The sequence below is a fragment of the Tetrao urogallus genome (genome assembly GCF_951394365.1).
Source record: "Tetrao urogallus genome assembly, chromosome: 19".
NCBI classification, from domain to species: domain Eukaryota; kingdom Metazoa; phylum Chordata; class Aves; order Galliformes; family Phasianidae; genus Tetrao; species Tetrao urogallus.
In genome coordinates, this window is record NC_136832.1 from 2,767,713 (window position 1) to 2,777,823 (window position 10,111).

Sequence of the window (10,111 nt, forward strand, 5' to 3'; positions counted from 1 at the left end):
TCCTAGAAAGACGTTGCTCGGGGGGTATCAGTGCCACAGTGGGGTATGGCTGCGTGGCCCTGCTTTTTGCCCCAGAATAAATCACTCTGTGGGTTGCTCCATGGGGCTGAGCGGTGGCACTCGATGCTGCTGGCAGCACAGAGTTCCCAATTGCTGGGCCATGTAGCTTTGGGCTGAGGGGAAGGGGACAACAGTTGGTGAATGGCAGCAGTGCATCACAGGGGTTGTACCAACGGCCCTCCCCATGCTGCCCAGAGCCCACCCTCATGAGATGGGAGCCCTGCTTGGGAGGGTCTGCCAGGAGATGCCGAGTCTGTGATAGGGTGCAGCCAAAAGGAACAGAAGAAATGGAGTTCATCTAATGGGCTGAAGGAGTGGTGCTTGGGCCGGTATCCTGGCTGTGATTCAAGCCACTCCATGATCAGACTTTCTCCCCAGACAAGCCGAGGCCATAAAATATGCAGCGTATTTGCCATGCAGAAATCCCACTTATGCTCTCTTGAGGTTTCCTTACCATTGATAATTACTCAAACCGTTTTCTCTGGGGCTCAGCAAAGCTGTCCTTCCCAGCCTGCCTGCCTCACTCTCCTCTGCATTTTTGCATCCCTGCAGCCCGGTTCCTCCTCCTCCTGTGGGGATGGAATATGGCTCCATGGTGTGTTTGAAGCATGGGGAGCTGGAAGCTGAGCAGACCTAAGAGCCAGGTGAATTCTGAATCCTGTTTTCTTAGGCCGGAGCAATGTGCTTCCTATCTCCAATTGCTCCTCAATCAGCTGAGCTCCTACCTCAATGACCTTGCCTCGGGGCTAATGGGAAGCAGGCACTGCATCTCACAGCACTGCAAACCCATGGCCTGGGCTGCTGCAGAAGAAAGTGCAAGATTTATGGAGTGAGATAGAAAGGAGATAACATCACGTGGTCTTGTTCCGGCGTTTCATGTTGGGAGGTTTGAGAAAGCTCTGATGCACAGGGCTGAAAGCTGTAATTTGGCACAGAGAGCTTTACATCAGCGGGAGCCCTGCTGTGCTTTTGTGCAGTGCCAGTGAAAAGCAAGGGCATGAATGAACGTGAATCACAGAATGGTTTGGGTTGGAAGGGACCCCAAGGATCATCAAGTTCCAACTCTTAAAAGCATGGGCCACGATCTTTGCTCTTAATGCTTAATAATAACTCCCCATCACATCACCAGACAGCACTGGAGCCTCCAGGAATGCGTGATGCAAGATCTGTAAGTGTGGTAAAATTCAAGTCAAGGAAAAAATCCAAACCCTACACATAGAATCACAGAATCATAGAATCATAGAATCATAGAATCATAGAATCACCAAGGTTGGAAAAGACCTAAAAGATCATCCAGTCCAACCGTTCACCTATTACCAATAGCTCCCACTAAACCATGTCCAACCACATCCTCCTGCCGCTGCCCCAAGTCCTGCCCCAAACCCACAGCCATCACTCCCTTCTGGAGGACACATCTTCCCATCACAGAGGCTTTGTCAGGACAGGAGCGAATGGCTGCAACACAGCTTTGTGTATTAGCAAGGAGAGCTGGAGGGTTGAGCTTCTCTTCCAAAGCTTTGCTTACCAAGCCTTTGGTTTCCCCCACTCCAAAACTAATGCAGGTAGGCGTTGCCCTTTGCCCAAAGCGTGCCGTAGAACTGGTGTGTCCCGCTGTCCCGGCTGTGCAGGCACATCCCTCTAGATGGTGCTAAGCTAAAGAGAAAAGGGTGGCCTTGGCGCGCTGTCCTGCACTGTGCACCTCTGCATGTTGGGCACCGCCAGGTCTGGGATGGGAGAACAACTCTGCTCACTGTGTGTTCCCATGCATCCATTTTCGTGCTCTCCTATGGCTCCTGAAGATATCCCTCGAGCGAAGGTAATGAGAGCTGTTACAAGGAGCCATGTGGCCACTACAGCATGGACTAAATGCCTGTTTTCCCAAAGGAAGGCCACCTCAAGAGCTCACAGCCAGGCTGCCGGAGAAGAGCAGTGGGGGATAGCTGTGCAGGAGAGAGCTTACCAGTCAGCAAACAGATTTTGTTTTGGATGGGCAGTGAGTATGCTACTGAAACAGAGCTATTGTTAGAAAAGGCTTATTTTTGATCCTGTGATTCAAATCTGTTTTTCTTCTCGCAAAGTGCAAATAGGGGAAGAGCATCCCAACTGACACTAAGAGCAGTGTGATGATGTAACACTGTGGGGAGAGGAGAGCTGAGCTCCTTGTTCTGCAGAGACAAAGGCGTTTGTGCACGTTGGTCCCATTGATGCATGACTTGGTGCTTTGGGAACAGATTTTGTTGATCTCCAGTATAGGTCTGTTGGTGTCAGCAGTGAGTGCAGCTTCTACTCCTACAGCAGAGGAGGAAAGCTTTGGCCAAGTTTCCCTTCCAAAAATGGCTCGTTTCCATTCATGATGAGCCCAGAAACTGGATTAAGAGCTCTAGTATTTGAAATCCATAATCTGGATATGGTTTTCAGAACAGCTCAGCCCCTTTGTAAGTGGTAAATTATGCTCATAAGAGCTCAGCACTTTGCCTTGAGCATCCTGATATAAAATGCAATGATTAGTGTAAAGTTCATCACCCAGCACTCCGGTATTGTGGGGAAACCATGGTGATGATCAGAGGTGATGGGAAACCTGAGCTTTTCAGAAGGTCAGATTCCTCATTTTCTTCTTTCCTTTCCAAGAACTGCCAGCACCTCCAAGATACATTGCCCTCACATTAATCCCTGGGCATCCTCCAGACAACCTAATGCCCCTCAAAGCTCTCAAAGCTACAGACATTTCCCATGACCCCAGCACACTGCCTTGTGATGTGGCAGCAGCGAAAGGCACAGCGTGCAGCTGTAAACACGGGGCTGCTGCTGTTTACTTCAGCTCTGAACAGCAGCCACAAACAGGCCGGGATGGAAAACTGCATTGGCGTCACCAGAAATGGAAGCGTCAGCAAATGTCAGCTACTCCAAACAAAGCTGTCCTCACAATGCCCGGCCTGCAGGGAATGGGATGGTGGCAGTGTGCTGGAGGCTGCCTGGTGAGGCTGCCTGAGAATGCAATCACCAGACAGGAGAAGGCGTTTTGGAGCCAAAGTTGGCGCGGTGTTTTTCCAGGTGCTTCATTCTTGGCATCAGCGGTGGGGGATTCCTGCTGAATCGAACATTCCTCAGGTGGGACTGGCACGTAGCACCTTGACGACCTCTTTGCCAGTGTACAGGTCTTGTTTGGTGGCAGGCCGATGCCACCAGCTGCACAGGGCTTTTCTTACCAGCCTGGATGCAGCAGTTGCAAAAAACACAGCAGGTTTCTGAAGAACTGTTCCTGGCATCTGTAAGTCATGCAGAGGTGAAGGTGATCACCAACACTGCATGGCAAACCCCCCAGCACAGTTTGGTGCCTTTCCCAGCCCTCATTACTCAGCCCAATTTTCTTGCAGCTGTGCCTCTTTTTCACAGCACTGTTTTCCTGCAGGAGGAGGTTTGTGTTGTGCAGTTCTTTGCCTTCTACCCGCTGCCCACTCTGTCTCCTTGTATGCCGTCCAACTTCCAGCGAGTTCACGATGCAAACTAAAACTGGCTGCTGAAACAACTTGCAAATGCAAATCTGCATTTTCTGTCCAAGCTGTCGTCGTGTTTTGCCCCAGTGTGGGCATCAGCAGCAAGCAGTATGCACCAGCGCCAAGCTGGGTGAGAGGTGGAGTCCCCACCCATGGAGCATGAAATGAATGTGATACAAACTCCTTCCCACCAGCATCTGGTGTCACGTCTCACCACGAGTGAGAAATCCCAACTTCAGGAGAGGAAATACTTTTTTTTTTTTTTTTGCCTGATTCCAAAAGTACTATTTGGATCCTTAAATATGCGAGCTGAAAGTTTTCATTCGACATCCTTGGCTACTACTGATGTGTGTGCAATAGCCTCATGTGATGCAGCTCTTTATCAGGAAGGAATCCTAGCTGTAGTTAACTCACGCTGCAATGCCGTCAGGCAGCCAATGAGCTGAGGACATTTGACTCATGACTCCGACTTTTGGTTTTGTTGTAACTCCAGATTCATTTCCAGTGATGAACGATGGCTCATAAGGCACGGCAGTGCTTCCAGTAATGAAAGGGAGACCACAGCAGCTGCATGGAAAGGGAAGTACTCTCCCAATGACACCGTGTGCTGTTACATGGCCAGGCTGCAGGATATTTCTTTCAGGCTGAAACAAGGAGAAAGTTGCATCAGTGGCAGCAGGATGATTGGGACCCTCAGGGACCCTGAGCTGTGAATGAGGCACATGGAAAAACGCCTTTTTCTTAGGATTTCCCCAGTATGGAAACAATTTGTGTTTAAAGAGATGATGCTTGCATGATAAATACCAGTGAAATATGTCCTTGCCCACAGCAGGGGATTTGAAACTACACCATCTTTAAGGTCTCTTCCAACCCAATCCATCCTATGATTCCACAAATACCAAATAACTGTAGCAAAAATGTCCAGGTGTTGGTCAGTACCTTGAAAGGGAATGGTGCAGAGCCACGTCCTTAGCCATTGTAATAGCTAAGTAATTGTAATTACTTTGTAATAGCTGTAATTGTAATAGCTGTACCCTGGCTAGAGGGTGATAAATGTGATGAACTTCAATGGGACTTCATCAGCTCACAGCCACTGAAGCTGCGGTTGGTCACATTTGGAAGCAAATTGCATGAAAATGGTCGCAATTAATGTAAATGGGAGTGATGTTTTTACAGCAGGCCAGGGCTTTAGCTGTCACATTAATGGAACATTATGGAGAAATTGCTCTGGGCTGCTTCAAAAATGAACCTGGGGCATTCATGCTGCGTGGCAGATGCCGGCCCTGTAGGTCCTGCCCGGTGAGCAGCCTCTAACAGCAGAATTCTCACCACCAGAGGTAACAGTGCTGGGCAAAGCACTGAGATCTGTGCTGAGACAGACCAGCACTGCTCAGGGCTGGCTGGCACCGGCTGTCCCAGGAATGCACTGTATCACTGGGGTAATTCCTCTTACTTCCTGCACATCCGTTCTCCTCGCTGTCCCACCTGAAGGTTTTCAGGCAGCCTCTCCTCACTGCTACCTCATTCCCACATGCAGAATCTCTTTCCCTGAATAGGAATGCAAAGGCTCAGGGCCTCAAGAGCTTCGGGAGTCACCCCTGGCAGAGATCAGCGTCGTCTCCTGGTGTTTTCCAGGGGTGAAGCTGTGCCAGCAGGCTGGGCTGCAGTCCTGTTGCTGCTCTTGGCACAAGTCGGTGCAGGAGCCCTGGTGCTCAGCTCCTCCAGGGTAGGGCAGGGCTGTGCTGGGAGCACAGTGGGAGCAGGATGGCTGATGTTCCTTGGGCTTTCATGGCTTTTATCAAAGGAGAGCGCTCAGAAAATCATTACTCCCGTGTTTTTTCTATCCTGCTGTTAAAGATGCATTGATTCTAGGAAAGTGCTGTTTCCTACTTGATATAAATCGTAATGAATAATTCTCGGTAAAGGCAATGGATCATCTCCTCTCCGCCTTTGGTTTATTAAATATGTTCCTATTAAAAGTTATGATCTCATCTGCTTTCACTGTGTGTTAAAACCTGTTTCTACAGCTGTTCACAGAAATAACCCCCAGCTAGCTCATGTTTTCCCATGCCTACCTTATCCTATTATTATTCTTATTCTTTTAACAAGAATAAAATAAGACTGTGAAATAGAATGCAAGAATGACACAGTACAGCCGAGATTAAGTGCTGCTCTGCTGAATTTTGCCAATGTTGGTTTCCTGGAGGACACTTTAGAGTTGATTTTCTTGTTCTCTGCCCATGCTGATTACAGGGATGAAACGTTTCTGCAAATGCTGCTGTGGTTTCTTCTTCCCCGTTGTGTTCTAATTGGGATGCATGCAAGCAGTCCCTCCTACTTTTGCTTATCCCACCTGCAAACCCTCTAAAGCAGTGACCCTACTTTTTTTCAGTTCTTCTCCCAGTCCTGCTTGGGCCAAGAGTTGCTGGTCCAGGGAATGAGCAGGGAGAGAATGGGGCCAAGAATCTTACTGCAGAAGGAATAAAGCCAAAGCCGCAATGGAGGCTGTGTGCAGGGAGCAGAGAATCCCCCAACCCCTAAAGCCTGCTGCAGCAGGAGGACGTGGTCCAGGAGCACCCAAACATTGATACAAACCTGCTGACTGAAGCTCTGTGGGGAGGAATGGGAACTCAGGAGAAGCACATGTTGTTGGTGAGATGTGCCTGGAGCAAACACATTGTGCTGGTTTCCTGTACTGTGCAACAGCAGTGGCTTTCTGGAGTGTGCGGCTGGATGGATGTCTTCCCATGAGACCTTTCCCCCTTTGCCATCTGGAAGCATCCTGATTTACTCTGCCTGGAAAAGAGAAACAGCTACGAGCAGTTCCACTTGCTGGGGCCTTTTGGGAAACTGATGAAGTTTAGCATCCGAAGTTCATCATCCATTCTGTACCTTCGTACCCCTTGTTCTCATCTACTTTCCTTCCATGCTGCTCAGGTCCTTCCTCCCAGCCAGAGCTGTGTGTGAAGATCTGGGTGCAGCTCAGCCTGTCTCACTGGGAGGCTGCTGGATGCACTTTCTGCTATGTCCTAGATCCAGCACCGAGTTCTTGGATAAGTGTGAAAATCCCAGGCAAACGGGATTTAAAAGTGGCCCAGGCTATCAGATCTGAGCTCACCACTCCAGAATACCTCATCCAAATACTTCATGTTTTCAAAGAAGCACCCTGCTGTCCAAATAGCAGCAACACTTGGCCAGTCAAAACAGCCATCTGGGATATGAGGCATGTTTATGGAGTTTAGAAGCAAACAATAAAAAAGCACACAGCCTTTGTGCTTTAGTGGGAACTCCAGGTTAACAAGGGACAGGGACTGGGCACAATGAGGTGCTGGGGCACAGAGGGAGGCAGTAGGAAGGGGTGATGAATGCATCCCTGTGCACTGAGCTCATGAGCTATCTCTTGTCAGGTTTACTGTTAGTGTGCTGAGTGCTGCTGATGTGCTCACATCTGGGTGCACAGGCTATCACTAAGAACAGAGCCTTCTGCCATCCCAGAGGATCAGCTGGGAATGTTAAAGCTTCTGGCAGCTGTTTCTCAATGTGACACGAGGAGCCCAGCACTCCCAAACAGATCATTCAACACCCCAAATCCCCATGGAACAGTGCATACTGCATCTGCCTGTTTAGGTACAGGGCCAGGGGATGGGAATGGTTTTCTGCCTCGAGATGCTGCCATATCTCCAGGTCTTGTGGGCCCAATCGTGCCTATGGCTGTGGTCCTGATCCTGCTGCTCTGCAGGCACCACAGCTCCAAGAACTGCTTAGATCTTGATTACAGTTAAACATCAGCCTTACCTGTGCTATTAATGGGGTCTTTCCAGGAACTGGGCTGGTTGCCTTCCCATCTGCAAAACCCTGCAGAGACAAGTCCATTCCTGGAGCCAGGAGGGAGCAATGGCCAAACTGCCAGCCACAGCTATGCAGGTCACAGGTTGGGCTGGAGCAGTGTGAGATTCCCTGTCCCAAGAGGTTGCATCACACTTGAATCACCCAAGCGAGACAAAGATGTCATCATCACCCCTCTGCTGCTCTGTGTAAAGCGAGGTGTGAGAAGAGTGAGTCACTGCCTTATGCTTGCAGGGGAAATCAATGATGAAAGCAGGAATCCAGCTCTGGCCTGCAGCCAGGGGTGGTGTTTCAGAGCAGCAGACTTCCTACACTTGGCACTTGGCTCAGCACCCACATGACTTGCGTGCCATGGCAGCGTTTTGGAGAAGGCCCGAATAGGCAGAAGAGGAAGAAAAGCCACAAAACTTAAAAAACAAACTACAACGGGTGATAAATGAATGAAAACGTTCCCATTTTCATCAATGGAATTATCCCCAGTTTACACAAGATAAATCGGATTTAAGAGCCGTGCCCCTGTTTGTGCCAGGTGAATGGCCTTGCACATCAGCATGTGAGGCAAGTTGTATTCACACCCCTATCCAACCACAACAAAGAGGAAAATTATTTATGAGGGCTATTAACATAATTGATTAGCTGAGGAACAGTTGCCACCGTGCAGTAACAGCACACAAGTGTGTGATTAGCATCTTGCAGCCGAGCTCAGCAAGTATTTGTGTGCCAGTTGTGAGGTATTCAGACACCTCTGGCTCGTGTTAATGTGATTGATGGAGTGTCTGAGCTGGCATGTAGAGTCAAACAAAACAGTACGTTGGGTGGTTTTTAATCTCAGCAAAATTAGGAAGATCTTGTGGCTGATGAGGCAAGCTGTCTACATCCTCATGACTAGCCCTTTCTGCTTGCAAAATGGTATTACTGTAAAAGAGGGAAGAGAACACAAGATACCAGCGTGGTGAACAAGGGATGGACTGGAAATAGCTGCTAGGACACATAAATCTGCCTCAAGTTCCTCCCCAGCATGGAGGAATGAGGCAGGGTGTCCCTACTGAGCTCAGCACTGAATTTGGACAATTTGGAGCACAAAAATTGAGTGGGAGAGAAATTGAGAGCTACAGGACTCCTGCTGCAGGGCTGGCTCAGGGATGGCATAAATTAATTAAGAGACTGAACATAATTGTTCCAAGAATCACAGAGTCTTTAAGGTTGGAAAGGACCTCTAGGGTCATCAAATCCCACCATCCATCTACCACCAATGCTGCCCACTGGCCACGTCCTCAGTGCCACATCGCCACGGTTCTGGAACACCTCAAGGAAGGTTGACTGCACCACCTCGCTGGGCAGCTGTGCCACTCATCACCAATCTTTTGGAGAATCACAGAATCACAGAATCGCAGAATCACCCGGGTTGGAAGGGACCTCAAGGATCATGTAGTTCCAACCCCCCTGCCTAGCAGGGCCACCAAACATACACATTTAGATCAGGTTGCCCAGGACCCCGTCCAACCTGGCCTTGAACACGTCCAAGAACGGGGCATCCACAACCTCCCTGGGCAGCCCGTTCCAGGGCCTAACCACTCTCCTCATAAAGAACTTCCCCCTAACATCCAACCTAAATCTTCCCTCCTTCAACTTGGATCCATTTCCCCTAGTCCTGCTATTGTCAGCCCTTTTGAAGAGTTGACTCCCCTCCTGGGTGTAGGTTCCCTTCAGGTATTGATAGGCTGCAATGAGGTCGCCCCGCAGCCTTCTCTTCTCCAGGCTGAACAAGCCCAACTCCCTCAGCCTGTCAAGTTTTCCTCAACCTGTAGAAGTTTTCCTAATATCCAGCATGAACTTCCCCTGGTACAGCCTGAGGCCATCGCTCAGAAGAAGTGGCTGTTGGGCAGCAGTGGGAAGCCAGAGGTAAATAATTTTTTGCTTACATCTTCAAAACTGCATCTGAACCTTTCTGCAGCCCTTAGAGGACAGCCAGGAAAGTTAAGCATCTTTAGAAGAGCAACCATGTGAGCAAACAGCCTGAGCTGCACAGAGCTGCCCTGCGGAGCCCAAGCAGTGCAAGTGCCCTCTGAGCAGAGCACCTGGATGGTGATGGAGACACAGCCACGCCATGCCACGGAGCCAAAACGAGAGCAAAGAAACAAGAACCGGTGACAACAAGTGACTAATTAGCCCAGGAGGATGTTGCCTGAGTAAGCAGTCAGTCATTTCAGGATTCAGAGCGCCAAAGAGCCCTCTCTCATGCGGTTATGTTGAAGGTCACACTGCTCTGATGTGCTGGGAATCAGGCCCAAGGCAAGAGCCCAGCCTCAGATCCGCCGTCGCACAGGGCTTGTTGAATTTCCCCTCTACCCATATGGTTATTTCCTGATTCAGCTTTGCCCCATGTACCTATTCTCTCTGAACTTGCAACCGGAGAAGCGATGGGAAATTTTACCGGGACCGCAAAGGTACAAATGATAATTCAACTCGTTGTTGTTTGCTTTTTTTGTTTCTTAAAATAAAGCTGAATGCACATATCTGAGCCAATGGAAACATGAGGTGGAATTTTTTTTTGTTGTTGGTTAATGTTTCCAGGCGTTTTCTGAAATGATTTAATAGGTGCCGCTGAGATCATTTGCGGTAATCGGGCAAGAGGTGTCAGCCTTCGAAATTCTCCTGATGTCCTTACACTGTTTTCTTTCTATGCAGTAATGAAGCATCCCAGCAGTGAC